Source organism: Guyanagaster necrorhizus (genome assembly GCF_019112545.1).
Source record: "Guyanagaster necrorhizus MCA 3950 unplaced genomic scaffold BT62scaffold_55, whole genome shotgun sequence".
Classification (NCBI taxonomy): domain Eukaryota; kingdom Fungi; phylum Basidiomycota; class Agaricomycetes; order Agaricales; family Physalacriaceae; genus Guyanagaster; species Guyanagaster necrorhizus.
In genome coordinates, this window is record NW_025064934.1 from 10,780 (window position 1) to 16,943 (window position 6,164).

Here is a 6,164-nt window from a genome sequence, read left to right on the forward strand (position 1 = left end):
CTAAGAATAACTCAGAGGATTAAAACTTTGAGTAGACAGAAAGGAGTTAGGTACCCACAGGCACTGTAGGCTTAAAATAAAGCTGTGCAGTGGCCAGGCGGGTCTGGGCAAGCCTAGGGGAGTCCAGGAGTGCCGCCATTCCGGAATAATGGCGTGATTCCGCTTTAAACAGGAGAAATATTATTTTGAATGCTTTATTTATAGATTCTGTACCTGTTGTTGGTATATAAAAGAAGGGAATGGGGGGGAAATAGTAAGCAAGCGACCCACCCCCACATTCAGGCCTTCTAGCCCACTGTAGCTAGTCCCTGGGACAATGGATTTTGAGTTCTGCTTCGACTTAGTGATTTATTTAAGTTGCTTTGTCACTTAGAGAGAGGATTAGATTGGAATAATAACTATATTTTGGGTTTCAGATTAATTTGGGTTCCAAACTATAAGGGTTTTGGCATCAGAATACAAGTTCTTCGGTTTTGAGGACTGCTAGCCTGCCAAGAGTGCAGCTAGTCAAGTCTAAGTGTTTGATAGACTTAGTATTTGGGTTTTGGAGTTCATTGGGTTTCGGAATATTCTAAGTTGGTTTGGAGTGCAATTTGGCATTGATTCTAAGTCCTAATTATACTTAAACATTGCTATAAACTACTCTCATGAGTATTGCATCTTTGAAAGCAAGATAGAGTTAAATAACTGTCTTTATTGACTGTTTCTTCGATTTTACTTAAGACTGCAAGAGTGCTTCTATCATACTTGAAACAACTGACCTCAACTGTATTTGGTGATTGTGTATTGAGTGGTTAGGTGTTGGTGTTTGAGAGTTCATTCCTCATTCACTTCTCTTAGTCACTTAGAAGTTACCAAGCACATCATCAGGAAGTCCGGTTATCATGTCCACTGAGATGTGGGTCCATGGTGATGAAGGGACTTCATTCGGGTGCAGTGGAGCTGCCCTGGGTTGTATTGAAGTCTTGCCTCATTGGCAAACTTCACAAGCCTTGACATATTAGGTGATATCATGGTCCATTTTTGGCCACCAATATTCCCTCAAGACCAATTCCTTTCTTTTAGCAATCCCTGGATGTCCAGTAGTCATGTGATCATGACAGGTGGCAATGATGTCACCTCAAAGTCCTTGATCCCTGAGGATATAGATCCATCTATCATAACAGATCATTCCTCCTTCTTTCTTCAGTCCCTGCTCATGATTGAGTGATGGAGCAATCCTTTGATCCCACTTATAGGGGTCTCATGTGGTGCTCTTGATTCGTTCATGCATCTCTTCTTCCATTGGCATGATCATTGCCCAGAAGTATTCTGGTCATAGTAATACAACCTCCTTGTTGTCATCTCCTCCTTGGTTGTGATCTGTCCTTCGGCTGAGGAAATCAACCTTCTTGTTTGCTGCTCCAGCTTTGTGGTGGAGCCTATACTTGTATTTGGATAGTTCCGTGACCCATCTGGCTTGTCTGCAATTAAGCTTTTAGGATTGTCAGAAGTATCGTAGGTTCTGGTGATCAGTCCAGATTTCAAAGGTGTGATTGGCTCTGATGAGATAATGTTGCCACTCAGCAAGGGCGAGCATTATGGCTAGGAGTTCTTTGTCATAAATCTCATAGTTGTGCTCTGTTACTGTGAGTGCCTTTGACATAAAGGTGATGGGTCACCATTTGCCATCTTGTTCCTGTGAGAGTATGGCTCTGATAGCGCCTTCACTAGAGTCAGCCTCCACTCTGAACCTCCCATCCTGGCTTGGGATGGCCAGGATGACATCTTTGGCTAGTTGGTGTTTAAGGTCATTAAATGCTGCCTATTGGAAAACTCCCCAAGTCCATGGGGAATTCCCAGTTAATTGCATCATAGGTCAGACTATTTTGCTGTAATTCTGGATAAATCGCTGGTAGAAGTTGGTGAATCCAAGAAAAGATTGTAGTTCCTTCTTCTTCATTGGTTCTAGCCATTCAGTTATCCCTGCTACTTTGATAGGGTCCATCCTGATGCTTCCTTTGCTGATAATGACTCTAAGGTATTTGGTTTCCAATACCTCGAATTCACATTTCTCAGCCTTGAGAAAAAGTTGATGTTTCCTCATCAAAGATAGTACTTGTCATACTATCCTTCAATGCTCCTCCTTGGTTTTGGACATAATGAGTATGTCATCCAAGTAGATTGTTACCTTCCCCATAGCAATGAGATCCTTGAAGATATCATTCATCATCCACTGGAATGTGGCTGGTGAGTTGGTGAGTCCAAAGAACATAACCATTGGTTTGAACAAACTGTGGTTAGTTCGAAAAGTGGCCTTCTACTCATTGCCTTTTTTGATATGCACGTTATTGTACCCCCACTGGATGTCCAGTTTGGTGTAGGACTTGGCACCTCAGAGTTTGTCCATTAACTCTGCTATTAAAGGAAGTGAATAATGATTCTTGATCATCATCTCATTAAGCTTCTGATAATCCTGTACTGGTCAAAGTTTCCTATTCTTCTTTTTGATGAAAAAGAAGAGTAAAGCCATTGGTGACTTTGATAGTTGGATCCTTCCACTAGATAAGTTCTCTTCAAGGAACTTGTCTAGCTCCTGTTGTTCATTATTGCCCAGTGGATAACACTTGCAGTCTAGGTTGGCATTTGAGTTGGGGATTAGTTTGATGGCATGGTCCCAGAGTTTTACATCAGGTAGTTCATTGAAACTCTCTTTTTCGAATAAATCCTGATAGTCTCATGCCCATTTAGGTACCAATTCCTTGAATGTCCTTTCCTCTTTTCCAGCATTGGCTTTTGCTGCTAGGTCATTAGCATGGTGTATTGCTCAAATGCTAATGGCTCTTTGTAGGTCAATGGCAAGAATCATTTCACCATCTTCCATCTCTTCATCCCATTGGTCCTCAAGATCTTCATCTGGTAATTTGAATGGGATTTTCTGGCAATGACATTGAGCGAAAATGATATGTCCAGTCTTCCAATTGATTAGCAGATTGTGTCTGATTAGCCAATCATGGCCAAGGAACACTTCCTTGGTTCCTAGGTCAGTTACAGCTAAATCAATTTGTTCTGAGTGATCCCCAATGGTAAGCCTGAGCTCTACATATTTGGTGATCGATCCAGCTTGATTCTTGGTTCTGTCTGCATTATAGACTGGGATGGGTGCCACTGTTGCCCAAGTGGGCAATTGGTGCTTGTTGACAAAAGCCCAATTGATGAAACTCCCTGTGCAGCCACTGTTGATCAGGGTGGTGACTGCATAGGTAGATCGAGACATTAATGTCTTGATTTGGGCCTTGGCCAATAGGTCTTGTCCTGGGGACTTGGACCATCGAATGAATTTTCGTGGTCCATGTAATTCATCAAGCTATTCCAGGGCTCAGCATCATTCCATGGCCTGCATCTCAGTGATCATCTTGTCGATCACTTCTTTGGCTTGGGTCTTATATACCCAGTTCTTGAGTACTGCCTTTGCTGCTACTTCATCTTTCACATCTCTGATGGCCTGCCAAGTCCACTCAGTGTTGAATGGCTTTAGCTAATCAGTGGGGTTCTCTACCCTTATTCAGCCTAAAGGTGATTGAGTCTGCTTCATATTTTTAGCTTGGTGAGCTTTTGATGATGATGCACCTTTGGGGCTCTCTGCCCCTCTTCAGCCCTTCATCAGTGCTTGAGTGGCTGGTTTTGGTTGTTTTGGTTCCTTAGGTGATTCCATAAAAGTGGTACTGTCAGGTATATTTGAATGCATGCATAATTTAGACATAGGTGGAGTAACTACAGAAGGAAAATTGTCAGTCCATTCTATGGCTGGGGGTAACAGTCCACTTGTTAATATTTGGGCTGAGTCAGTGGAATCGCTCACTGCTTGGCCTCACCTTTTACCTCCTCAGGCTTATCTTCAGGCCTGAGGTCTTGGTCCTCCTTCATTAATTCCACAATCTGTGCTTGAATATCCTCCCAGGTGTGTTTATTCTTCTTTTAGAGGCAGTTTTGTGCTATGTGACCCTTCTGGCCACAATTGAAATATTTTCCCCCCTTCTTGAGGTGATCCATGTCCATTGGCTGACCCATTCTGGTAAATGTCATGCCTGTACTGGTTCGCTTCTCTCCAAAAGAAGTTGAGGTCAAGCCTCTGGACTTGGTAGACATGGTTGTGACAAGAGCAGAAGACTTTGAGCCTTGTCTCTGGTTTCTATAAGTCTCATATGCCAGGGTTGTTGCTTCTGCCTTCTGTCATTGGCATTCCTTATACATGGTGATGATTCAGGCCTTCCATTCATCATATCTGACTGGGATTCCCTGTCTGATGTTGGAAATAGTGATGAGGTAATGAGATGGTAGGCCCATCTTCATGTACTCAACCATTCATCTAGAGTTGGTGACATCGTTGTGGACTCTGGCAAGTCATCCAAGTCACTCCAACTCATTGAAATAATTGGTGGTGGCTTTGCTGGCCATCTTGTACTCCTTCATCTTCTGCTTATGGACTTCTTGGATGGCTGGATCTGTGAATTTGTTGATGATCATTTGTTTGAATACTGGCCATGAGGGGTATTGATGATGGGTCCTCATGATGGACCAGAATGTCAGAGAAATTAGGATCCACCAGGTCTTTGCTTTGTTGGCCATGTGAGTGACTGTGAATGTGACCTTGTATATATTGGCAAGGAAATATGGTGTGAATACTTGAAAGTACTGGTTGCAGTCAACCAGAAACTGGTCGATATCATCAGAGGCCCTCAGAAGAGTTTAGGTTCTGCTACCAGAACAGGTTTGATATTAAGGATTTGAGCCCCCACATTGAGAGATGGCATTGGATTGGGCCACCCTCCAGCAGACAGTCCTGACCATCCACTCGGGGGTCCTGAGAAGGAATGGAGAGAGCCATCATCAGCAACAGGACTTCCTGGCAGAGGAACTGTCTTCCATATGATCTGCCCATTCCTGACAGTCTAGCCTTGGGCAAGTGCCACAGGGTTGTCTTCTGTAGGGGCTGGTTTGGCAGATTTGGGGTTCTTGCTGCCCTCGGCTTCATCTGGTGGCAGCTGTCCAGTGAATGGTCGCCAAACCAGAAACCTCCACAGGTTCAGATGGTAACTACTCAGCTTGGGTTAGTATTAGGAAAGCCGAGATGCCATGCTGCAGATGGCAGAAGTGGTGAATGAGTATCTTGATGATATTGTTCAGATGGTGGATGCCATATTGGCTAGCTGGCTCAGCACAATACTTGGCATCCATGGTCTTGGTGTTGTGCCATACTTCGGCCTGTATGGCAGCAACATCTGCATCTGGTGTCCTAAATATTTTTTATTGTAAATAAAAATAGCCTGTTCAGTGGCTGCATATTGTAAAATCTCTGCACACTCAATGTAGTCAGCAGAGAGATATCTTTGTCCCATAGGCAACACCAACCAGATGTCATCCATCCACAATATCATTGTTTTCTCCTGGAACAACTCTATAAAATCCTGCTTTTGTGCTTCTCATGCTAACTCCCTCTGCTTCTGTTCATGCATATTGATATTCCACGAGCTGACCCAGTCAGTTGGAGGGTTCATGACTTCCTCATTATGATCCTTCTCCCTCTCATTATCCATGTTCCTGCTGGTGGTCTCACTGTCCACATCTCCCTTGAGGAGGGAACTGTCACATGGGTCATAGACCTCTGGGACAGCCATGCTGGGGCTGCATGCTGGGTCCAGCATCATCAGGTCCAGATCAAGAAGTAGGCTGTCGCTCAGGCTGCTCTGGGAGCTCCTCGATGCTTGTTGCTGCTAGCACCATTGCTCTGTGATACCGGCAGAAGTTTCTGTAAAACTTTGGATTGAGGAAGAGGGCCATGAAACTTTTGTCAAGAAACCTCTTGAGGTCGCCAGTTGGGTTGATACCCTCATCATCTCTCCTGATCATGCCTCTCTCTTCTGGGATTCCATCTCCCTGGACCAGGATGTTGTCTGTCTCTGCAATGGTATCAGTCCCATAAGATAGTGGGTGGTTGTTGTCAAGGTTTGGCTAGGCCTCTTTCTTGATGGGGTCTGCCCAGGGGTTGGACTCAATGGTGAGAGTGGCAGGTTCCCAGAAAGGCAAGTCAGAGGTGGTGGTCCTGACAAGGGTGTCAGTATGGCTTCTCCCTTCCATCCTTCTTCATTCCTCTGCCACTCATGCTCAGAGGTAGCACCCAAAGA